The following is a 25,741-nucleotide window of genomic DNA, read 5'->3' on the forward strand; positions in this document are numbered from 1 at the left end:
CACAACAGTGAGAGGCCCGTGTACCGCAAAAAAAAAGAAAGAAAAAAAGAAAAAGAGGGAGAGGACTCAAATCAATAAAATTAGAAATGAAAAAGGAGAAGTTACAACAGACACCTCAGAAATACAAAGCATCATAAGAGACTACTACAAGCAACTCTAAGCCAATAAAATTGACAAATTCTTAGAAAGGTATAACCTTCCAAGACTGAACCAGGAAGAAATAGAAAATATGAACAGACCAATCACAAGTAATGAAATTGAAACTGTGATTAAAAATCTTCCAACAAACGAAAGTTCAGGACCAGATGGCTTCACAGGTGAATTCTATCAAACATTTAGAGAAGAGCTAACACCCATCTGTCTCAAACTCTTCCAAAAGATTGCAGAGGAAAGAACACTCCCAAACTCATTCTATGAGGCCTGCATCACCCTGATACCAAAACCAAAGATAGTACAAAAAAAGAAAATTACAGACCAATATCACTGATGAATATAGATGCAAAAATCCTCAACAAAATACTAGCAAACAGAATCCAACAACACATGAAAAGGATCATACACCACGATCAAGTGGGATTTATCCCAGGGATACAAGGATTCTTCAATATACGCAAATCAATCAATGTGGTACACCATATTAACAAATTGAAGAAGAAAAACCATATGATCACCTCAATAGATGCAGAAAAAGCTTTTGACAAAATTCAACACCCATTTATGATAAAAACTCCCCAGAAAGTGGGCATAGAGGGAAGCTACCTCAACATAATAAATGTCATATATAACAAACCCACAGCAAACACCATTCTCAATGGTGAAAAACTGAAAACATTTCCTCTAAGACCAGGAACAAGACAAGGATGTCCACTCTCACCACTATTATTCAACATAGTTTTGGAAGTCCTAGCCACGGCAATCAAAGAAGAAATAGAAATAAAAGGAATCCAAATTGGAAAAGAAGAAGTAAAACTGTCACTGTTTGCAGATGACATGACACTATACATAGAGAATCCTAAAGATGCCACCAGAAAACTACTAGAGCTAATCAATGAATTTGGTAAAGTTACAGGATACAAAATTAATGCACAGAAAACTCTTGCATTCCTATACACTAACAACAAAAGAACAGAAAGAGAAATTAAGGAAACAATCCCATTCACCATTGCAACGAAAAGAATAAAATGCCTAGGAATAAACCTACCTAAGGAGGTAAAAACCTGTACTCAGAAAACTGTAAGACACTGATGAAAGAAATTAAAGATGATACAAACAGATGGAGAGATATACCATGTTCTTGGATTGGAAGAAGCAACATTGTGAAAATGACTATACTACCCAAAGCAATCTACAGATTCAATGCAATCCCTATCAAATTACCAGTGGCATTTTGTACAGAACTAGAACAAAAAATCTTAAAATTTGTATGGAGACACAAAAGACCCCAAATAGCCAAAGCAGTCTTGAGGGAAAAAACCAGAGCTGGAGGAATCAGACTCCCTGACTTCAGACTATACTGCAAAGCTACAGTAATCAAGACAATATGGTACTGGCACAAGAACAGAAATATAGATCAGTGGAACAGGATAGAAAGCCCAGAGATAAAGCCACGCACCTATGTCAACTAATTTATGACAGAGGAGGCAAGGATATACAATGGATAAAAGACAGTCTCTTCAATAAGTGGTGCTGGGAAAACTGGACAGCTACATGTAAAAGAATGAAATTAGAACACTCCCTAACACCATATACAAAAATAAACTCAAAATGGATTAGAGACCTAAATGTAAGACCAGACACTATAAAACTCTTAGAGGAAAACATAGGAAGAACACTCTTTGCCATAAATCACAGCAAGATCCGTTTTGATCCACCTCCTAGAGTAATGGAAATAAAAACAAAGATAAATAAATGGGACCTAATGAAACTTAAAAGCTTTTGCACAGCAAAGGAAACTACAAACAAGAAGAAAAGACAACCCTCAGAATGGGAGAAAATATTTGCAAATGAATCAATGGACAAAGGATTAATCTCCAAAATATATAAACAGCTCATGCAGCTCAATATTAAAAAAACAAACAACCCAATGAAAAAATGGGCAGAAGACCTAAATAGACATTTCTCCAAAGAAGACATACAGATGGTTAAGAAGCATGTGAAAAGCTGCTCAACATCACTAATTATTAGAGAAATGCAAATCAAAACTACAATGTGGAATCACCTCACACCATTTAGAATGGGCATCATCAGAAAATCTATAAACAACAAATGTTGGAGAGGGTGTGGAAAAAAGGGAACCCTCTTGCACTGTTGGTGGGAATGTAAATTGGTACAGCCACTATGGAGAACAGTATGGAGGTTCCTTGAAATACTAAAAATAGAATTACCATATGACCCAGCAATCCTACTACTGGGCATATACACAGAGAAAACCATAATTCAAAAAGACACGTGGGGCTTCCCTGGTGGGGCAGTGGTTGAGGGTCCGCCTGCCGATGCAGGGGACACAGGTTCGTGCCCTGGTCCGGGAGGATCCCACGTGCCGCAGAGCGGCTGGGCCCGTGATCCATGGCCACTGAGCCTGCGCGTCCGGAGCCTGGGCTCCGCAATGGGAGAGGCCACAGCAGTGAGAGGCCCGCGTACAGAAAAAAAAAAAAAAAAAGACACATGCACCCCAATGTTCATTGCAGCACTATTTACAATAGCCAGGTCATGGAAGCAACCTAAATGCCCATTGACAGACGAATGGATAAAGAAGTTGTGGTACATATATACAATGGAGTATTACTCAACCATAAAAAGGAACAAAATTAGGTCATTTGTAGAGGTGTGGATGGATCTAGAGACTGTCATACAGAGTGAAGTAAGTCAGAAAGAGAAAAACAAGTATCGTATATTAACACATATATGTGGAACCTAGAAAAATGGTACAGATGAACCGGTTTGCAGGGCAGAAATAGAGACACATGTAGAGAACAAATGCATGGACCACAAGGGGGGAAAGTTGGGGGGGGTGACGGTGGGATGAACTGGAAGATTGGGATTGACATGTATACACTAATATGTATAAAATAGATAATTAATAAGAACCTGCTGTATAAAAAAATAAATAAAATAAAATTTAAATGATAAAAAAAAGAACCTATCTCTTTCAATTTCTCAGATCTTTTTCTGTGTTTGCTCCCTTCCTAGGTAAGCTTTCTCCTCTTGGTGGCAATATGGCCACTAGCAGCTCTAGGCCTGTATTCTCTAGGCCTGTATTCTCCTCTAGGCCTGTATTCTCATGACTTAGCTTCCTCTGAGGAAAGCAAATTTCTCCTTTCCAATCCTTTCAACTCTTATTGGCTTTGATTGAGTTATAAGCTCATCTTGAACCAATCACTGTGGCCAGGGGTTAGTTTCCTCTAATTGGCTCGCCCTGGGTCACATGACCATTCCTTGCGCTCAGGTGGGGCAACACATTGAGTGGGGAAAGGACAGTTTCCCAAAGGAAAAATGGGGAGCTCTTAACAGAGATTCCAGAACCTACTCTTTTAAAACAGTGAATTGGATTTGCACCAGTGACGTCCTACATATGTTAAAGAATCCTGGTGGAGGGACATCCTGGCGGTTAAGAATCTGCCTGCCAGTGCAGGGGACATGGGTTTGAGCCCTGGTCTGGGAAGATCCTACATACCGCGGAGTAACTAAGCCCATGAGCCACAGCTACTGAGCCTGTGCTCTAGAGCCTGCGAGCCACAACTACTGAGCCCGTGTGCCACTACTGAAGCCCGCGCGCCTAGAGCCCGTGCTCCGTAACAAGAGAAGCCACCACAGTGAGATGTCCACGCACCACAACGAAAGGTAGTCCCCGCTCTCCGCAACTAGGGAAAGCCTGTGTACAGGAACGAAGACCCAACAAATGCAGCCAAAATAAATAAATAAATAAATAAATAAATAAATAAAATAAATTTATATATTAAAACAAGAATCCTGGTGGAGGATGAGGAGATGCCGTTCATTTTTTTATTCAGTATATGTTTATTGAGGGTTCTATATGTGTGCAACAGTGTACTAGGCTCAGGGGATAAAATAGTGAATGAGATGGACAAGTCCTTGCTGTCATGGAGCTTAAATTCCAGTAGTGTACCAACAAATAAATGTTTCTTGAGCATTTACTATGTACAAAACACTGTGTTCCAACTCTACTTCCTCTCCCCTCCTTTCCATATAAAGAGAGAGAAAATGTGGCCTTTCCCTCTAGCAGTCTACAATATACAAAGGCAGATAAAATAGTGATAAGTAATAAGAACAAATGGTAAGTGTCCAGAGTTATACAAACAAGAAAATGCTCTGAGACAGGGCTGTTCTAAGGAGGAATACTACTGCTACTAATGGCAATAATAATAATAATGGTTACCACTCATTCAGTGCTTACTGGGTAACAGGCTCTGTGCTAAGAGCTTTCTGACCAATATCTCCTTTAACCCCAGTAACAACCCTATGAAGAAAGTACCCCATTTTACAGAGGAATGAACCAGGGCTCAGAAAGGTGAAGTCAATTGCCCGAGAGCACACAGCCAGGGGTCAGAGTCAGCGCTTGAACCCAGGTCTCTTTGACTTCAGCATCCATAACTTTAATTCTCACATAGTTCTGGGCCTGGAAAGAGGGGCAGGAGGTTTGGGGCCAGGACAGGTGGGCCTGTAGTGTACCTGGGGTGGGGATGGGGGCACAGAGGGCAAGGAGCCGGGAGGAACAGGCTTTGTTCTTCTGTCTACACAGAGGGCTTTCTTTGCTTCCCCATACACATCGCAGAAAGTGGCCGTCCCCAGCTTTGGGTCCAGTTCCTAACCCTCACTCCCTGGTGCCAATTACAAACTGGCAGTCCTGTAGGTCAAATATGATGCACAAGATATTCTTAGCCTGTGGCATTAAAAAAATGAATTAGTTGGGCTTCCCTGGTGGCGCAGTGGTTGAGAGTCCGCCTGCCGATGCAGGGGACACGGGTTCGTGCCCCTATCCCGGAAGATCCCACATGCCGCGGAGCGGCTGGGCCCGCGAGCCATGGCCGCGGAGCCTGTGTGTCCGGAGCCTGTGCTCCGCAACGGGAGAGGCCACAGCAGTGAGAGGCCCGCGTACAGCAAAAAAAAAAAAAAAAAAAAAAAAAAAAAAAAAAAAAAAAAATGAATTAGTGCCCAATATTTGAAAATTGGGAAATTTCACATAAAAATATGGAAAATCAGAATATCTGACAAGTCTGGGCCTATATTCCCATGGCAACCATCTGCCAGAGCAGAGTCGCAGCTGCTGTCATGAGACAAGGGCCGCACTCTCCATTTGCCACCATCGCCTGTTCCCCATTGTCTCTCCTTGGGCTTTTCCACTCATTGTCATTACTGATGTGACCCTGGGGGGCATTTGGACTACAGTCACTACGTCCCAATCTCAGAGTCCCAGAATACAGAGTTCAGCTCAGCTTGCGTCAAATGTACAACTCTGGTTCAAACGCTGTGATGATCACAAGGCAGGCTTTGGTGAGGTCAACATGAGTCTAAGGGCACCTCTTCAGTGAGGTCTGTAGGCAACAGTGGGTCTCAGGAAAAGGACTGCAGTTGGATAGACACTCCCAGGCAAGTCTAGTACAAAGGGGGAAGAAATTAAGGCTGAGAGCCTACTTATAAGACATGTAATAATCTAGGCTTCAGGTCATGATGAAGGTCTGAACTGAACCAGAAACAGTGGGAATGGAGGAGAAAGGAGGAGATTTATAAGATGCCAAGAGCATGGTGACTTGTGGGCAGGGCAGGGAGATGGCAAAGTAGACGTTTGAGCCTCTGGGTAACAGGGTAAAAGGTGGTGTCATTCATCAAGATAGGGAACCCAGGAGGAGGGGCAGGTTTGGGAGGAAGTAAAGAGTTGGGTTTGGGGCATGTTGAGCTGGCTGTGCCTGGGGTCATGCAAATAGAGCTGCTTCGTGGCATTTGGGGGGAAGATCTGTGCTGGAGATATGGTCTGGAAAGTGACCAGCAAAGAGGTGGAAGTTAAAGACCTGGGCACAGATTAAACTTGGGAAGGGGCAAGAAGATAGGAAGGAGAGAGCTAAGAGCAGAACTACAAGAAGCAACGCTGAGCAGGGAGAGCAGCCAGCAACCAGTGCTGGTCACAGAGGGAGGAGGAGAACCAGGGGGCTGTGGCCTCACAGAAGGCCAGGAGGGAGAGTTTCAAGAAGGGAGTGGTCAGAGTGTTTAGAGAGGGCAAGAAGGAAAGGTCCGGAGACAGTATTTTGGGTTTGGCAACTAAGAGGCCATTGATGAGTGTGATGGGAGTGGAGTGGCTGGGCGGAAGGCAAGGCACAGGGGCTGAGAAATGATTGGGCAGGGAGGATGGGAGGCAGGGTGTCGACTCTGCCTAGGACCAGGGTGCAGCGGGAAGGAGAGAGTTTGTCCATGGGCAAAGAGTTTGTGTCTAACAAGATTCCATGGGAAGGCCTGGCTGCAAGCTAGAAACCCAGGTGTAGCTGATGTCTTATTCTGGGTACAGGAGGGCCTGGGAAGGACTCAGGTGCCGGGTGGTGTCGTGTTTGTGGAGCCTGAATGAAAGCTCATCCTAGGAGCTAGGAGGGGGAAATTGACCTAAGAGTAGGCCCCGGCTTTGTGGCTGGGTTTTGCTGGGTTTTCCCCACTCTGCATCTAGTTTCCTTGATCCACTGATTATCTCAGGCTGGCTTTGCTGAATGACTCAGGAGCTGAGGCAAGCTCTGCTTACTCGGTTTCACAGCTCTGGGGGAGGGGCAGTCGGATGCTTTCCTGATAACTGGGAAACAGTCATTAGATACTGAGAGAAGGACAATTAGGCCTCAGCTTCAGGAAAATAAGAGAGAGACGGGGGAGGGAGGGAGGGAGAGGGAGAGGGAAAAGAAGAAAGGAAAAAAAAAAAAGAAGGCTCTCTAAGCAGGAAAGAATTTTAGTGCCTGGATCTGGAAGCAAACAGCTGATGCTGGGATCCTTTGCCTCTCTGCCTCCTGCTGTGTCTTAATAAAAATAACAATATGTAACAGTTACTGAGTGCTTTCACCCTCGCCAGGCACTGTTCTAAGGGCCTACAGGCTTTATCTCTGAAGTCTACTACTCTGGCTATCCGGTTTGACATGAGGAAGTTGAGAGTTAGAGAGGTGAAGTCACTTGCCTGGGGCATCCAGCCAGTAACGGGAAGTTCTGAGAAGTGACTGCCAGAAGCCTGTGTTCTTTGCCCTGTGCAGCTCTGCACTTCTGAGGATGTCTCTAGGTGACACAGCAAGGCTGTGGGATTGCTGAGGGGCCTCCCAAATGAAGATCCTCAGCAAATACCTGGAAAACAAGCTTCTCTCCAGCTCGGATTTCTACTGAGAAGGAAGGGACAGGATCCTCTCAGCTTGTTCTGAGGCTCCTTGTCACCTGAGACCCTCTTCCAGGGCTCCCTCCCCCGAGCTTCTAAGCTCAGGGATAAAGGGCCTATTCATCAGGCCTCCCAGAGCTGGTCTGGAAGTGGTCTGGCAGCAGCCAGTGGTTAGTCCCCCCTCCTCGAGCCTGTCTTCCCTGCCCCTCCCTCTGGACTTGACACCTGGTATCTCTTTCTCGTGTCCATGAGCCCAGGGCGCGTGAGGCCCAGGCGGGCATGGTATCTCTTTCTCCCTAAACTGTCCCCAAAGCAGGCACAATTTTGTGTGCTGCCCGCCCCCACTGTCAGTGCACTCTTCCAAGGGTTCCTGTGGAATCCAGGCTCCAGTAAACACCCAAAGAGGAGGAAGTGGGCCAAGCAATGAGCCTGCGATTGCATCAGGGCTGACGCACTCCCTGCCTTTTCCCCCACCTCAGTCTCCAGAGGAGCTCCTTGGGGCCAGGCCCAGCCCAGGAGAGAGGCTCAGGCCAAGGTGAAGAAGGGGATGCTGGGGAGGGATGCAGATTAAATTGCACTCTCCTTGGCTTGGGAAAGAAACAGCCAACAGATTTGAAAGCTGGAGATGAAGCAAAGGTGAGTCATTGGAGGAGAGGGTCCGAAGAGGCTGGGAAAGTAACATTTACAGAGTGCCTACCAGGTGCCATGCGACAATAATAACAATACCATCTGACTTAGGGACACATCAGGCACTAGATCAGGAGGTTCTGTAATAAGAAGTAACTAGCACTTTATTGTGTGCTGGTGCTATGTGGTTCACCTGTGTTATCCCATCTAATTCTAGCAACACTTATGAGTTGTATGATTATGATGATTCTTTTACAGGTGAGGAAAATGAGACTCAGAGGGGTTAAAGTCCAGAATTATCTCTCAGTTGATCATTGAAGAGTCAGTGTTTGGATCCAAGTCTAAATGTTCTTTGATTCATCATTCTATATTAATTAATGTAATTTTTCTCAACAGGAGTAGGGTAGTTATTATTAGCTTTGGTTTATAGATGGGGAAACTGAGGCTCAGGAAAGTGAGTTGACATGCCTGAGGTCACAGTGCAAATCTCAACTCTTGTCACCCTTAATTTGAGGCTCTCATGCTGAATTCTTTGGGCCCAAGAGGAAGGAACTCTTGCTAGAGTGCTGCTAAGAGTCCTTTTCAATGCAGTGTGAGTCACATATTGTTTCTTCCCTCCCTGCAAGGTCACCTCTCTGGGCAGTGACAGAATCGACACCTGCCTCTGTGAAGTCACTTGTCACACTGGCTTGTGGCTGCTGACCCAGCTTTCCCTCTGGACTGCCAGCTCTCTGACGGCCAACTCTGGCTATTCAGGCATCTCTGTACTGCTAGTGCCTGGCCCAGAGGAGGGCTTGTTGGAATGAATAAATGGATTCTCTTGAGGAGCTGGGATTTGAACCTAGGCCTTTTGGGCTCCCTCACCCTGCTGCAGGCCCCTCTCACCAGTGAGGCCTAGTTACACAAGCTGCAAAGCAAATAGCCAAGGCAGGAGGTCAGCTGATTTGAATCCTTTCCCTCTCCTCCCCTTTCCTTTTCTAGAAGCCAAGGAGAAACATGAAAACTCAAATGTGCCCTGAACCAGTCTCAACCCCCAAGTCAAGGAATGTAAAGGTGAGCAGTTGCCATGGTAACAGCAGAGCCAGGTGTGCTGGCAAATACTCAGTTCCTGCAGGGAAGTACTGCCTGGTGCCTGTCTGAGGGTTTACTGCTTCTGGCTACAGGGGAGCCGCATTTCATTTGTTCCTCTTGATGTGACGTTACAGGAGACTTTTGCTTTTCATTGCTTCCATTTTCTTCTAAGTGAAAGGGGAGGAAAAAAAATCCACTCCCCACCTGCTCAGAGAAACACTAGAAAAACACCAGCAGTCCCATCAGAGGCTCTGCCGCTGCTGGTCATGAAACCCCATCATCACTTAAATTGCTCTATTTTAAAGGTTTGTGAAAACTGCACCAAATTGATTTTTCCTGTATCACTTCTATCTGTATTTCTGTGGTTTCTCTTCTTCAGTGCTGCATTTTCTGGGAGCAAGAGAGCAAGTCTGTATGGAAACTTGAGGTACTCTGATGTGGTTTGGGAACCCAAAAATAAAAGTGTTTAAGAGAGTACCAAATTTTTTTCTTTCTTTTACTTACTCACATACTTATGTTTTTTTTTTTTTTTTTTTTTTTTTACCTTGGGTCTGTTGAAAAAGATTTGGCTCACAGAGTGAAAACTTAATTTAGCTTCAGGTCATGATCACTGTTGAGCAGAGAATCTTATAATCACAAGGATGGAAAGAGCCTTAGAAGTCGCCTGGCTCAGAGGTCCCAGAAGTTTAAAAAGTAAGGAGGAAAATCCAGACATGGTAGCTAGCTTTTAGTTTGGCCAAAAAAAAAACATTAAAGAAAAACAACTATCATTTACTACAACCACTGCTTCATGAAAGGAAGGACATTTTAATACCAAAAAAGATAGGAAGGCTATACTTTCAGAATGAAAACCTGTCCCTTAAATTGAATAGATTTAGCATATGAAATTTACCTTTTTATCCTTAATTTTCTGCTATCTCCATCCACTCGCACCAGTCTGAGTGTGGACATTTGAGAAACCACTGATTTGGTTTACTGTTCCTACCAGTAGTTCTTGGAGATGGTGTCTTGGCCTCTGCTCAGATACCTCTGGTGGCTGGGGCGCTCATTACCTTCCCTCTTTGGATAATTCAAGCTGTCACTTCTTTTTCATCTCCCCTCTCTTGCCTGCCCTTCTTCAGGTTGGTTACTGTCCCTCATGTATGCTCCCTTACCTCCCCTACAGTTACCACTTTTGCAGCATTTATCTCACAGTGTTGTAATCACTGGTTGATACCTCCATCAACAACTAGACTGTCACCTTCCTGAGGGCAGGGTCTACATCTGTTTACTGCTGGACCCTCCGGCCCATCACCCGGCAGAAGCTCATCAATAATTGTTAACTGAAGGAATGAACTTCTACCCACCAGACTAATGATATCATGAAATAATAGTAATAATAATCATGAAAATAACACATTATTTAATGTGTACTATAGCCTGAGCACTTAGTGTGATTTTGATCAGGGTCAGGCTTTTATGTCAGGGCATTTGGAGTAAGATGAAAATGATAATCTATGAGGCATGTTGCTTTAAAAGGAACAGTTTCTCTGGAAATTTATCCTACAGAATTCCTCTAAAAGGGCTCAAAAATGTATGTGCAGAAATGTCCATTGTAGTACTGCTTGTATTAGCAAAAAAAGGAAACAATCCAAGTATCTATCATTAGGGAATCTGTTAAATAAATTATAGTTCAGCCATACTATGTCCGCAGCCTTTAAAAGAATGAGGTAGATCTAAATGTATTGACGTGGAAAACTGTCCAAGATATATTGTTAAGAGAAACAATCCCAACTCTATTATAAACACGCACACATGTGTATGCATATATGCATACACGGAAAAAATATGAATGTACAGAGAAAACTCGGGAGGAACAATATAATACAAATTGTTAATAGTGGTTCTTTCTTTGCATATGATTATGGGGGACTTTTACTTTATTAAGCATTCATCTCTGTAATTAAAAATTTTTTTTATAGGAAGCATGTCTTAGTTTTGTGTTTTTTTGTTTTTTTTTTTTTTGCGGTATGCGGGCCTCTCACTGCTGCGGCCTCTCCCGTTGCGGAGCACAGGCTCCGGACACGCAGGCTCAGCGGCCATGGCTCATGGGACGAGCCGCTCCGCGGCATGTGGGATCTTCCCGGACCGGGGCACGAACCCATGTCCCCTGCATCGGCAGGCGGACTCTCAACCACTGCGCCACCAGGGAAGGGAAGGGAAGCCCTCATGTCTTAGTTTTTAACAGCATTATTATTATTATTATATTTGGCCACACCACGTGGCCTGTGGGATCTTAGTTCCCTGACTAGGGATCGAACCCAGGCCCCGGCAGTGAAAGCACTGACTCTTAAACGCTGGACCGCCAGGGAATTCACTTAATAGTCTTATTAAAGTATAATTTATATACTATAAAATGCACATATAATTTTTAAGTCTGGGTCTGAGGGTTAGAACACAACTAGAAGGAAAAGCTTCTGACATTGAGGCTAATCTAATCTTTTGTCCTTTTGCCTGCCCTTCTGCTCCCTTCCCCACAATGGGTCCTCCCACCCTCCTCAGGCCCTCAATATCTCTGAGTGGCCTGGGAAACTCCTTTTCTTTATCTGGGCCTATGAAAGGAGAGGCTACACTAGATGACTTCTGAAGTTCTTTCAAACATTAATTCCGGTGAATTTGTAGCCCTTCTGCTCTCTCCTACTGAAATTCATTTTTAGGGAGGAGCTGATAAATCTCATTCTCATTACATGAAAATGGCTGGAAAGGCCCAGTTTTTCACTCTTGTGATGTTTACATTTTAACAAAAGAAGAACTATCATTTTGGCTTTAAGCCAAGAAAGAAACCTTCAGTTGTGCAGTTTATATGTATACAAGTTGAGGATAGGGTAGGGGATATGTTGAGGGTAGCAGGGCAGGGAGCCACTGTGGGGGGGAAAAGTCAGGATTCTGGCCATAGCACCTGACAGAATTAAGACAACTGTGCACCATCAGCGAAGGAATCCTCTCGATTTCACAGTGTGACCTTGATTGCCCCATTTAACCTGGTGCTTTGAAGTCTCAGTGTGTAGAAACATTATCACGGTCAGAGAGCATATATTAAACATTTATACACAAGCAGATAATCTATGTCACTCCAAAAGAAGTTGCCATAATGAAAAGAGCTTACATGGTTAAACCAACACCTGTAATGTAGGTAAGATCGTAGCCACATTCTCATTCGGGAAGCAGACTGTATAGAGGTTGAGGGTGTGAGGCTCAGGACAAATACTCTCTGGGTTCAAATCCTGCCTCTATCACATACTAGCTGGGTGACCTTGGTCAAGTGGCTTCTCTGTTATTCACCTCAGTTTCCCCGTATGTAAAATGGGAATAATAATTTCCACCTCCTAGGATTGTTGTGAAATTAAACTCGTTAATAGCTATAAAGGGCTTACAACAACAGTGCCTGGCACATATTAAGTGCTCAATAAGTGTTAGCTCTGAGAATCATTACCTCCTAATCACTTCATTCGTTGTGTAGGGAAATTCGCTGCTTCACTTCCAACAGCGCTTGTTTCACTTATTAATAAATTCTTTGGTATTTTCCAACTGCCAAACGGGGAAACTAAGTCTCGAGGTGTCAGGGAATGCTGTGAACTGAAAGGAGCAGTCAAGGCAGCGCCAGAGGTTAAAGTACTGGCCTGGAGTCCGCTGCTGTTTCTCAGCACCGCCTTGAGCTGATCCCCGCCCCCTGGGGGCCTCAGTTGCCCCATCTTTAGTAAGATAAAATGAGGAGGTTGCGCCATGTTTCTAAACTTTTCCCTCTCCCTCGCTGTCAGTTCCTTAAGTCGTTTTCCTTTTGGATCTCTGGCTGAAATCCAGTAACACCTGACAGCGGTGGAGAGGGGTATCCTGATAGCTGATTGGCCGAGGGAAGGATCCAGAACGAGGCCGCGGCCTTCCAGTGCACCCAGGCCCAGCCTTGATTCAGCAGCAGCTTTCCAGCTCCTACCGGCACCAGGGGAGGGAACTCCTGACCCGCGGACCCACCCGCGAAGCAAGCCTTGACGTCTCCCGGAATTTACAGCTCCTCTCCCTCCCCGCTGGGCTTCCCCAGGCAGCACGCACCCAGGCTCTTCTTTTGGAGGCTGCCGCCGAGGGCAAACTGCAGGGGTCTGCACAACTCCCCGGGGCTTCCCGCAGAAGCTGATTGACAAGCACGGGGCCGGGGGGTGCGGGTGGGGGGTGGAAGGTTCCTGCAGCCCTTAGTGACCGGCGCCCTGCCCCCTCGGCCTCCGCCCCTGTAAAGAGGGCTGTAAAATTCCGGAAGAGAGATTAGAGGCAGGGGATGGGTGGGGCGGTGAATCAGTACATTCCTTCCTCCCCCTGCCTCCCCCTCCCCGGTTATCACTTTGGGGGGGGTTGAGTCCTCTCTTGGCCTTCTCCTGACCGGTCCACTGCCAGGGTCCAGACAAGCTAAGCAGTGCTGGGCGGGAACCTCCCAGGGTCAGCTGAACTTTCTGGAGCCCAGATCGCTCATTTTGCAGCTCATGACCCCATTTGGTTTCGGGTTGGGGAATTTTGGCCGTTGCTTCCAACTGGGTCCTTTGCATTGAGTAGTTCACAGGCCTGCCTGTGCATTTGTCAGTATTTCCCATTTATTGGGCAAGTCCTGGCTCTGTCTTTTCTTCCTAAAACTTTGCAGCGTAGGCATACCTTATCTCGCGTTAGCTAGGAAATCGGAAAGCTCAGAGAGGTTAGGTAACTTGCCCAAGGTCAAAAAGTGGCAGAGCCAGGAATAATCCCAGCTCTATCAGTTCCATACATTTCCCATCACACCCTGCAGCTTCCTTTACTTTAGGACTTGAAAGGCAACACTTATTAGGGGGTAGGGAAGTAACATGTATGGACTACCTCCTACCGTACTGTGTAGTTTAAATATATTGTCTTTTATAATTTCTTTTTTTCACAACAACCCCCTGAGATAGATGTGATCATCACCACCATATTACACACCAGGCAACTTTAATAAATTTATTTATTTATTTGGCTGCGTTGGGTCTTTGTTGCTGCGCACGGGCTTTTCTCTAGTTGCGGCAAGTGTCGTTGTGGTACAGGGGCTTCTTATTTGCAGTGGCTTCTCTTGTTGTGGAGCATGGGCTGTAGGCACGTGGGCTTCAGTAGTTGTGGTATGCGGTCTCAGTAGTTGTGGCTTGTGGGCTCTAGAGCTCAGGCTCAGTAGTTGTGGTGCACCGGCTTAGTGGCTCCGCGGCATGTAGGGATCTTCCCGGCCCAGGGCTCAAACCCGTGTCCCTTGCATTGTCAGGCAGATTCTTAACCATTGTGCCACCAGGGAAGTCCTACCAGGCAACTTTAGAAGTTGGGAATTTGAAGGGTAGAGCTGGGGTTCCTGTAGAGTCACAGTACAAAACCACAGTTAATGTCCGTGTAGTGCTTGACAGTTTACAAAACACGTTCAAGATCTTCATTTTGGGAACTTCCCTGGTGGCGCAGTGGTTAAGAATCCGCCTGCCAATGCAGAGGACACAGGTTCGAGCCCTGGTCCAGGAAGATCCCACACGCCACGGAGCCACTAAGCCGGTGCACCACAGCTACTGAGCCTGTGCTCTAGATCCTGCAAGCCACAACTACTGAGCTTGAGCGCTGCAACTACTGAAGCCCGTGTGCCTAGAGCCCGTGCTCCACAACGAGAAGCCACCGCAATGAGAATCCACAGCAAGAGAAGCCACCGCAATGAGAAACCCGCGCACTGCAACGAAGAGTAGCCCCCGCTCTCCGCAACTAGAGGAAGCCCACGCACAGCAACAAAGACCCAATACAGCCAAAAATAAATAAGATTTAATAAATAAATAAATAAATCCTGTTTAAAAGAAAATCTTCATTTCAGAGCTACCCCATTTCACAGATGAGGATAGAGGTTCAGTCCTGAAGTTAAGCCATCTGTCCAAGGTCACAAAGCTAACAGTGAGAACAAGAGCCTGCAGTTTTGAAATAAACTCTGTAGAGCCAGTAGTAGCAAAGCTCATTCCATTTACTAATTCCACAGTGCCAAGTACTGTTCTAATAATTGTAATAATAGCTAACATTTATTGAACACTTACTATGTGTCCTGTATGGTGCTACCTGAGTTATATACACTAACTCCTGTAATGCTCAAAACTATGTCATGAGGTAAGTACTGTTTCCTTTTCCATCTTACAGATGGAAAAATTAAGACTAAGATGAAATAACTTCCCAAAGTTACACAGCAATATAATGGCAATGCAAGGATGCCTGATGAAACAGTCTAGGGTCCCAGGGTAGCAACAAGGCACCTGGGTTGTGTCCCCACTTCTGTCTAAAACCACTTCCCTGAGGGTCTCGGTTTCTTTGCCACACCACCGTTACTTCTTTCTCTAACCCCTGTGTGTGGCAGGCCCACCCAGCTCCCGCTCTCAAGGAGCTAATGCTCCATAAAATCAGTCAAGAAGGCCACCAGCTTTGCCTCACAGGGGCGCTGGAAGGATTAATAAGCTAATGGCACTTGGAATGCTTCAGCAAAGGCGCTGGATAAACTCAGGGCAGTTATTATGTGTAAAACTCACTGCCAAGGGTGGTTCACGCTGTAATAAGGTGCCTGCAGCCCAGTTCCTGATCTGTTTGAGGTGTGCAGTTTTCCTTGGGAAACCATTTGGATGAAGTCATTCACGTCAGGGGTTAGAGCATTTCCCTGCTGTCCTGGGAGTGCGGGGAGTTGGTGGTGTCATGGTCTCAGGGCTTTTGCTCCCAGAGGGGGGTGTTTCCAATATCTCAGAAGGGATTCCAGCTTACTATGATGTACACCAGTTATTGACTGGAGTCAGAGAGTAACCTCATGCTTATGTGGGCTTCAGAGGCAGAACACCTGGGCTGAATCCTGCTTCTGTCACTTCGTCTCTCGGAGCCTACAGTCCCTTTTATTTTAATGTTTTTGGCCGCACCATGCAGCTTGCAGGATCTTAGTTCCTGACCAGGGATTGAACCCAGGCCCTTGGCAGTGAAGGCATGGAGTCTTAACCACTGGACTGCCAGGGAATTCCCTCCAACCCTCTTAAAACGAGGATGGTAACAACTTCCTCACAGGGTTATTTTGAAGCATAAACTTGATAATATATTTAAAAACATCTGCCCAGGGCTTAGAATAGATGCTTAATAAATGGTACCTGTTATGATAGCTATTTTTGTTATCCTTATGTTGTTGTGTGTGTGTGTGTGTGTGTGGTGTGTGTGTTTTCAGCCATGCCTCGGGGCATGTGGGATCTTAGTTCCCCAACCAGGGATCGAACCCGTGGCCCCTGCAGTGAAAGCACGAACTCCTAACCACTGGACTGCCAGTGAAGTCCCATGTTGTTATTATACTATTTACTGACATTTTAGGGCTGGGCTAAATCCATTTCTCAACAATCTACTACACTGCCTCAAGTAAGACAGTCTAAATAGGGGAGAACGTGAAATAGGCATTTATAATATACGTGATACATGCTATGATAGGGGATTGCATAAGGTGTTTTGAAACTTTAGCAGACGAATCAATAAGCAGGAGACTCAACCAAAGTTTTGCAGAGCAGGTAGTTCTCTGTCTCAAGCCTGTGCTTCGAGGAAGTGGAAAACACTGCCTGCTGGAGGCAGGTAGAACGTAAGAGCGGCAGCTGAGTCTGTGCTCCTCACCCAAAGGGCCTTGATTCTGATCTGCAGCCCCTCTTGCTTCAAGGCCTCTCAGCTCCTACACAGCTCTGCCACCCAGACTAGCCCTGGAATACCTACCTCCTCCCGGGCCACCTGCTGGAGGTGAACATCCTGGGTTCTGTGCTGTGGCGTGATGTGGCTGAGTCATAAGACCTTTCTTTTCACCGCTAAGCTCTAATGGAGGCCTTCTGGTCAGGAGCAAAGCCCCAGGTCTACCTTGTGGGGAAGGCTTAATGATGACTACTGACCATTGCTTCTCCCCACAGGGCCAAGCGAACATGTGTGTGGTGGTGCTGGGGGGCGGGTGAAAGGCAGCCCAAGGGGCAGGAGTCCCTTCTAGATAGGTGCCAAGTCTGAGCAGGAGAGGCTTCCCAGGGTGGCGAGGGAGGACAGAGCCCCTGCCCGCCTCCTCCAACTCTCATGGGTAAGCCTCCCTCCTTCCTCTCAAGCCAGCCTCTAGTGTCTTTCCTGCTGCCATCTGGCAGTGGCCCAGACCAATCTCCCAACTCACCTGTGACCACATTTTCCAAACCAAAACTCAGAACGCATGGTCTGACAAAGAAAGAATTTCTGGCCACCTTCTAAATACAAGAGAGAATACTGAGATCTCTTGGATAATCCTTGTCGTTAAATTCAGGGTCTCCTTTTTATCAGGAAAATTTCATACGTAATGAAAACAGCCCCATGAGGTAGCGGATAACTATTTCCATTTAATAGTTGAAAATACGCAGAGAGAGGAAATAACTTGCCCAAGATACTACATCCCGGAAGTTTGAATTTTGATCTGCTGCTCGCTGTTCCTAGGTCTGGGTGTGTGTGTGTGTGGCGCGCGGTCGGGGAGTAAGGATAGGGGGACGCAGAAATATCCTTCGCTATTGCAGACGCACACGCCATTTATCTGGGGCCTGGGGAAAGGGCAGCCAAGAACTGAGCTGTCCGGGTTCTCACTTCTGGGCTGGAAATCCCCGAGCAAAGGGCTCAGTCGCCGCCTTGTCCCATCCGGATCTGGCCTCAGGCCTCACGGCCCGGCCGCGAGAAAAGGCCCTTCGACCTTGAGGGTCACCCCACGGCCTCGGGCTCTGGCCCAGTCCAGGTGCGGATGGGCGGGCCACGGCGTGGGCGAAGGACACCCAGGCCAGGTTCTGCCCCCCACTCCCCGGTCACATGGACGCGCCTTCCGCAGCCAGGAGTGCTGAGTGGAACGAACCACGAGGAGGAGCGGGGGAGGCGCCGAGGGCAGTGGGTCAGCGCCCCGCGGGGCAGGTGGGCGGGCCCCACCGCCCCGAGCCGGTCCGCCAGCCAGTCAGCGGGCGCGGGGGGCGGGCCGGAGGGCGCGCGCGCCGCGCCCCGCAGCGCCCCCTGAGGGGCGGCGGCGGGAGCTGGTTCCGGCTGCGCGCGCAGCGGTGGTGGCGGCGGCGCGATCGACTGGGCTGTAACCGTCGTCCGTCCGGTAGCGGCTGGAGCGGCAGCGGCGGCCGGGCACGGCGCGAGGCGACGCCACAGGGCAGCGGCGGCAGCGGGGACAGCGGCGGCAGCCGGAGACGCAGCGGCGGCCGCAGCAGCAGCAGCAGCAAGACGGACTCGTGGACACGCGCCGCCGCCGCCGCCGCCGCCGGGCCGGGCCGGGTGTCGCGCGCCGAGGCTGGGGGGGAGCCGTCGCCGCCACCGCTACCGCCGCCGCCGCCGCCGCCGAGGTGACTGAGGAGAGAGGCGCCTCCTCGCTCCCGCCGCCGCCGGACTTCAATGCCCAGTCCCCAGCTCGCCAGCGTGAGTGCGCTGCTCCCGGGCGGCCCCCGCTCTGGCTCCCGGGGCCTCGGGGCAGGGGAGGGCGGGAGGCGCCGCAGCCATTAGTGCAGGCCCGAGACACGTCCCCGGAAGGAGGGCCGGGCCGGGGCCGGGGGCGGGGGGAGCGCCGCCGGGAAGCGTGGAGAGCGAGGTTGGGTGAGCGGGGCAGGGGGGGGATCGCGCGTGTGGGAGGGGGAGGGACTAGTGCTGTGTGCAAGAATGTTGAGTGGGGGGGCGATGTGCGTGCGTGAGGGCGAGAGTGTGAGTTGGGGACAGGGCTAGTGTGCATGTGGGGGGAGAGAGAGCGTGGGGGGGAGAAAGTGTGGGTGGGGGGAGTTGGGGACAGTCTCTGTGTGTGTGTGTAGAGGAGAGTGAGGGGGAGTGCGAGTGGGGGGCGGTAGGGGGGACAGTGTCAGGAGGGTGGGAGGAGAGCGAGTGTGGCTGAGTGTAGGGGAGAGTGAGGGGGAGCGTGTGGGAACGAGTGAGTGTGGGGAGTAGGAGTGTGCATGGGAGAGTGGGGTAAATGGGGAGAGTAAGTGGGGGAGAGAGAGTTTCGCGTGCCTGAGGTAGAGTGGTGGAGGGGGGAGAACCTGAGTGCAGAGTGAGAGAGGTTGGGGAGGTTGGGGAGAAGGTGAACGGCAGATGAGGGAGTGTGGAGGTGTGTGCCTGCGACTGTCCAGTCTGTGAGCCGGCTTCCCGGAGGCTCTCCTTGATCGTTTTCTAGGGCCATAGTGAACCCGGGTGTCCTGGGTGAGGGAGTTCTTTCCAGGAGCATCTTGTCCCTGGGTCCTTGGGTTCAAGTATGAGGAGAGGGTACAGAAGTCTATTCCAGTAGCACTACCATCTTCTGGCTCTGTGACCCCCCCCTCCATATTTCATGACATGGACATGAATTTCCAAATTGGTCAAGCATATGATTGGCATCCCATCCTAGTCTGGGGTTCTGAGAGCTAACTAAAACAAATTTGTGTATTGCACAGACTCTTTTGTAAAGTACTGCTAGTTTTTCAGGTGAGAGGTATTCTATTGTTAGGTAAATTTAAGAAATTTTTTTAGGTTTTAGCTCTTTCCTACCCTTCTGGAGATAAGATTTTAAGAAGTAATAATAATGATAATAATAATGGTGTAATATGTTGATGATGAAGAAGAACCATAGGCTAGTTTTTTATTTTCTGGAATTTTTCAAGAAATGTATAAAGTATCTAGTAGTTCTCGCATCATTGTAGGCATTCAGCAAATGCTTGTCTGTATGGAGTCACCAAACTGTAGCCATTGGTGGATTAAATATGGTGGTTACTGGCTCCCTTCCTCTGTATTACAGAGTAGTTTCAGACAGGAAGTGACTGAAATTATGCCTTATTCAAGGTGTAGAAGGAAATTAAGGCTTCAGAATGACACATTATTTTTTTTAATACATTTACTTATTTATTTTTGGCTGCATTCTTCGTTGCTGCACGTGGGCTTTTCTCTAGTTGCGGAGAGTGTGGGCTACTTTTTGTTGCAGTGCGCGGGCTTCTCATTGCGGTGGTTTCTCTTGTGGAGCACGGGCTCTAGGTGCGTGGGCTTCGGTAGTTGCAGCACGTGGGCTCAGTAGTTGTGGCTCGTGGGCTTAGTTGCTCTGATGCGTGTGGAATCTTCTTAGACCAGGGCTCGAACCTATGGTCCCTGCATTGGCAGGCGGATTCTTAACCACTGCGCCACCAGGGAAAGTCCCCAGAATGGCACATTATTAAGGCTTCATCATCACTTGCCAGCATACCATTATGTTGGTAAAGATAGAAGCTGATTGCTGGTATTCATTTTAAAAGTTGTTTCATAGTGGATAGTGAATGGACTAATCCCTGTCATGGAGTTTTCCCAGATTCTCATGTTTTTTTTGGTACGCGGGCCTCTCGCTGCTGTGCCCTCGCCCGTTGCGGAGCACAGGCTCCGGACATGCAGGCTCAGCGGACATGGCTCACGGGCCCAGCCCCTCCGCGGCATGTGGGATCCTCCCGGACCGGGGCACGAACCCGCGTCCCCTGCATTGGCAGGTGGACTCTCAACCACTGCGCCACCAGGGAAGCCCAAAGTAGGGGTTCTTAATGAAGAGTACCTTGATATGGATTTTATACTGTAATGATGGGAAGTCTCTTAGAAGTTGGGAGTCTTTTCAATACAAGCAAAGAGTAGCGTGGTCCTTTTGGTACTAGACGTGATAGAATTACAAGCAAAAGCATTGGTGTGTAATTAGAAGTCAGAAATTATATTTTTCTTACAGTGTCCTTTTCTGCATCACTAGCATGCTCTCTGCTTTCAGAATCAGTAAATAGTATTGATACTGTTTGGTGGGGGACCAGATTAATTAGTATTAAGTTCCTCCTGTGTACCAGGTGCTTTTTATACTCTCATTCAGTTCTCACAGCTACTATTAAAAGGTGGTAGGTGTCCTCATTTGCATTCATTTGGCACATGTTGAGTGGTTTCTATTTGCCAGACGTTAGGGATACAGTGATGAGCCCTCATTGACTTACAGTGATGAGATGAGAAGATATAGAGACTCAAAGAGGTGAAGTAACTTGTCCCAGCTGGATTAAAAACCCAGGTCAGTCTGACTCCAAAGTCTTTGATTTTTCCACTATACCGTCAACTACCCTCGCTAGGTTGTCTCTCTTTGAGGTTTCTCATCCACACAGTGACCTAGCAGCTTGTACAGATGAGAGATGTTGAAGGTAATGCAGAAGACTGAATGGCTCGAGGCAAGGAGATCATTTAGGAGATGCTGACTTGAGGCTCTTTGGGGCCTAAGTTAGGCTAGGCTTTTATGTGGGTGGAGATTCTGCCTTGGAACTCTCTTGGGGCCTTAGGGTGCTTTGAAACAAGAGTCTTATGAGGCACCTGGGATATGTCTGGGAGAGGAAAGTCTGATTAAAGAAACCCAGCAGCCTTTTAAATGTTTTTTTATTTTGGGGGAAAGAAGAAGAGTGTATTAATGGGGCTAAGAGTCAACCAGAAGTTGTCACGTGTTTGTGAAGTCTTTCAGCTTTGTGGGATTTTTACCTCAGGAGATTTTGAAGATCAAGTGAGAAAATATATATGAAAGCACTTTGTTAATTATAAATTGAACTACAGACTCAAAGTATTATCACTAAGACTTCTACTAATGCAACAGTTTCTTATATATAGTAGCTGGAAAAGGCTACTAGCATTTTAGACCACCTATATAAATGAAAAATTTTTTAGAACTGCTGAACCTGGTATATTCTGACTCAGAACAGCAAAAGTCAAACCACTCCCTCCATGAGTCAGGCAAGTAATATTTAATTTGAACGAACCAAATTTATAGGCAGAAACCATTTACAACATCATTGAACTTTGGTGGCACTAGGGAAGAGTAAATGTTTGAATGTTTTTGCACGTAGTTGAAAGCCCATATTTATGTTTTACTTGAAAAGACATTTGTGTGAACAAGGAAAAACGTTTACTTTTCTTAAGATGTAACTTTTTATTCACTTTGTCTTTAAAGATGGCATTTCTATATGAGGTAGTTACAGAACACTTTATGGTTTTGAGACAGTTGAAATTGAAGGGAGATTTATTTTATAGGGTTTGACTGTACTGTTCCTTTTTTGTTGGAATGTGGGATTGGTAATCAGTGAAGCCTGTAGAAAAAGCATTTACGAGTAAGATGCAGATGAGCAGTACATAAATTTTTAGCTGTTGCTCTTGGAAGAGTGAAACTTAAGTTAGAGGGAAGCCTAAGTTAGGTTGATTTCTTCGAGTGAGATCTCATCAGGTATACTACTTGTAGAAGTTGGTGATCTTTAAAAATTTTGAGCAACTGGAAATCAGGGCCCGTAGTTTTAACATAGAAGACTTAGTTATGTTTATTGAATTAGGGTAGTAGTTAGAGATTTTGAGGTCTTGGAGTACTTATGAAGCCCAACATTATGCTTTAGGTTTCAACATTACCGTCTTAAGAATTTTCTGTGTGCTGAATCACGAATCGTATCATTTTAAATTCATAATAACCCTGGGAGTGAGTAAGTGGCATTCTTCCAATTTTACAGATAAGAAAATTGGTTTAGAGATCAGTTGTTGAATCCTAGTTAAAGAGTATCAGTAAATAGATGGCAGTGGATTAAAAAAAAAATTTCCCCTTGGGGCTTAAAGTACTTAAGTCTCTAACCATTTTTCTTTTCCTCCCCAGTTAACTGTAGTCATTTTACAGGGGATTATGTAGGAATTAGTAGATGTTAAAGAAATCGCCTTTTTTTTTGCTTGAAATTTAGTTTTTAGTTAGTTTTTTTTTTAAAGGATACCTCAGTTACTTTTTTTGCTCTTTGGGGGATGTTGCTGCTTTGAGATTTTTCTCAAGATACTAGTTGGGTTATATAGAAAATGATGATTATTCTCGAAGTTTGTAAAGCAAGAGTCCTTGATGTTACAGTTTTGATAATTTTGTATCTTGGGTTTGTTAAATGAACAATGGATGCCACCGATTAAAATTACTTGGGAAATGGTGATTTGAGTCTGTTAATCTGGAGTATTAGAAGAGCCTTTTATCCATTTTCAACTTCATAACTAGTATATATATACAGAGGTGTCTGATAGCTTTCTGTGGTTATCCTTCATTGTACTGACTGAACCACATTCTCTGGCTCCTTTGACTTCCTGGCCACTCTGTTAGGACTTGAAACCTTACAGGATTGCTTGGCGTAGAGCTCAAGTGGATATTGTATCTGAATCTTTTGCTCCATGGAGTTGTAGGGGTCTAGGCTAAACCAGAAACTGTCACTACTCTGACACCTCCATGAGAGAAGCTGCACAGCACTGCAGGCTCTGTCCACTTTCCACAGTTACCCTGTGGAGTTACTAGGACCCAGATGAGAAAATAACCTTTCTCCTGCACATGTTGAGGTGGTTTTCCCTGATCAATCAGTATAGATTTACAGGGCATAAACTCTGCCAGAAAAATGGCTATGAGGGGTTGACAGATTATACCAACTGTTTTTATGTGATTTGAATACAAATGTTTTTTGTTGGCCTGCACTGATTTCTTACCTGTGGGTTCTGTAACACAGCATCTACTCCATTTTAAGTGATCTAGAAACTAAATTTCATCGTTTAAACATAAATTTACATTTTACAACATTCTTTTTTAAACTATGGAGAATTTTTAGATTAAGCGTTTCTGTGACCCTTTCTTTGCTAGTTGAGCCTGTTTTGAAAAAATATTTTGACCATTAGAACCCTCTTTACCTTTTAGAGAATTTAATTCCTTTCATGTATTTTTGGGTTGAAATTTCATTCTTCTCAGAAAATGTTAATTCTTTTGGCATAAAATGCGCACATGATATATTTGCTTTAGCAGATCAGATAAATTACTTTATATTTTTATTTCTGCAGTGGTCAAAAATGTTGGCTCTTAACTAATGTATTGTTTGACAAGAATTCAAATTCACAATCAAGTCTGCTTTCTTCTAGTCTTTTCGTTTTGAGATTTGAGTGTAGGTTTGTTTTTTTTTTTCACTCTTTTACTGGAAACATTCACTAGGTTGTACCACCACAGTCTTTTGTAGATTGAATTTATATACATCTGTTGATATTTACTGTTTTTAATAGCAAAACAAATTGGTGTGTTTCCTTCTTTCCATTATTGGTGAAAAGCCTGTCATGAGGGAACAGAGTGACTGGTTAGTACAGAAGGATATGAGTCATCAGGATTTGTCAGCAAATTGAGAAGGATATGATGGAGAAACAATAGATTCTAGTGACATTCTTCATTCTGCATGTGTGGTTACAAACAAGTTTCCTTTTGGTGATTGGTTTAAATTATTCAAATAATTTAGATCTTTCTGGATGAAGAGCACATCAAATTTAAGTCATAGCCTAAACTCTGAATTGTTTTTCTGGTGAGATGAGATATTCATTTGGAGGTCATCACCAAGCAGAATTTAGTTAAACTTGTATCCATTTACTAGGAAAAAGAATTCAGCAATCAGGTAGGTTTTAGTAAGCTGAGAGGCTATTTTTGTGAAGCTTGCTGGTAATTATGGAGCAGCTCAGTAGATCAGAAGATGCCCACCAATATGACAATACTTGTGTTCTCTCAGTGAGCAAAGAGTTACTACTACTCTACTTTTAAAATTCCTGAGCTTTTTTTTTTTTAATTAATTAATTTATTTATTTTTGTGATACGTGGGCCTCTTACTGTTGTGGCCTCTCCCGTTGCGGACGCGCAGGCTCAGCGGCCATGGCTCACGGGCCCAGCCGCTCCGCGGCATGTGGGATCCTCCCAGACCGGGGCATGAACCCGTGTCCCCTGTATCGGCAGGCGGACTCTCAACCACTGTGCCACCAGGGAAGGGAAGCCCCCCTGAGAGCTTTTATTACATTTGAATTGGTCTAAAATTCTCAGCATGGTCAAGGCCTCCTCAGAGCTATCTAACCGAAGACTTAGCTCCTTTCTCAAGTCATGCTACCATGGCCTGTCTCTATTTCTATCAGTCGTCATAAAAATTTTACCTTCCTCAGAAGTCTTAATTAATCCTACTCCATTCTACTCATGCTTATTTTGTGTCTTCCAAGTATGTAGTTAATAATGAAATTTTAATGCTCATCATCAAATATTTTTCACCCACATTGATTCTTCTAGGTTCTTGATCCTGGATGGTGATTATACGGTATGCAAAGAGAGCTCCACAAATGCTTGTTTTAAGATTAGATGGGCTGAGTTTTAGTATCATTCAGAGCTGGTATATTGTCCCTCATCTCAGTAAGCATTTGGAGGAAGAGGACATGAAAGATTAAATTTTCCATTCTTTTTTTTTCCGTTTTTCTAAAAAATTATTATTGATTTATTTATTTTTGGCTGTATTGGGTCTTTGTTTCTGTGCGAGGGCTTTCTCTAGTTGTGGCAAGCGGAGGCCACTCTTCATCGCGGTGTGCGGGCCTCTCACTATCGCGGCCTCTCTTGTTGCGGAGCACAGGCTCCAGACGCGCAGGCTCAGTATTGTGCTCACCGGACTAGTTGCTCGGCGGCATGTGGGATCTTCCCAGACCAGGGCTCGAACCCGTGTCCCCTGCATTGGCAGGCAGATTCTCAACCACTGCGCCACCAGGGAAGCCCCTAAATTTTTCATTCTTTAAGTGAGAAGAGAAGGAAAGTGAATCCATGTTGAACTAAGCTGGTAAGCAAAGAATTATAACCCCTTGACATGGAATTATAGAGGTATTTCACCA

At 45.9% G+C, this 25,741-nt stretch overlaps 1 protein-coding gene and 1 pseudogene across 3 annotated transcripts in view; both read left to right on the top strand.

Annotated features, from left to right (window-relative positions):
* LOC308605436 (methylosome protein WDR77-like) overlaps positions 1-25,741 on the top strand; it is a 524,245-nt pseudogene that overhangs the window by 42,620 nt on the left and 455,884 nt on the right. The window contains exons 2-4 of the transcript in view: positions 17,748-17,825; positions 17,916-17,975; positions 18,032-18,426. The product of the transcript in view is annotated as a methylosome protein WDR77-like (transcript). The remainder of the gene's footprint in view (positions 1-17,747; positions 17,826-17,915; positions 17,976-18,031; positions 18,427-25,741) is intronic.
* PTP4A2 (protein tyrosine phosphatase 4A2) overlaps positions 7,863-25,741 on the top strand; it is a 39,260-nt gene continuing 21,381 nt past the window's right edge. The window contains exons 1-2 of one of the 2 annotated variants that reach the window (XM_081217468.1): positions 7,863-7,987; positions 8,960-9,031. The gene's annotated coding sequence lies outside the window, so the exon portion shown is untranslated. Of the gene's footprint in view, positions 7,988-8,959; positions 9,032-18,362; positions 18,500-25,741 lie in introns of those variants that run through there. The other variant, XM_081217467.1, reaches the window with a different exon arrangement.

Source organism: Mesoplodon bidens (assembly GCF_964165515.1).
Source record: "Mesoplodon bidens genome assembly, chromosome: 2".
Lineage (NCBI taxonomy): Eukaryota > Metazoa > Chordata > Mammalia > Artiodactyla > Ziphiidae > Mesoplodon > Mesoplodon bidens.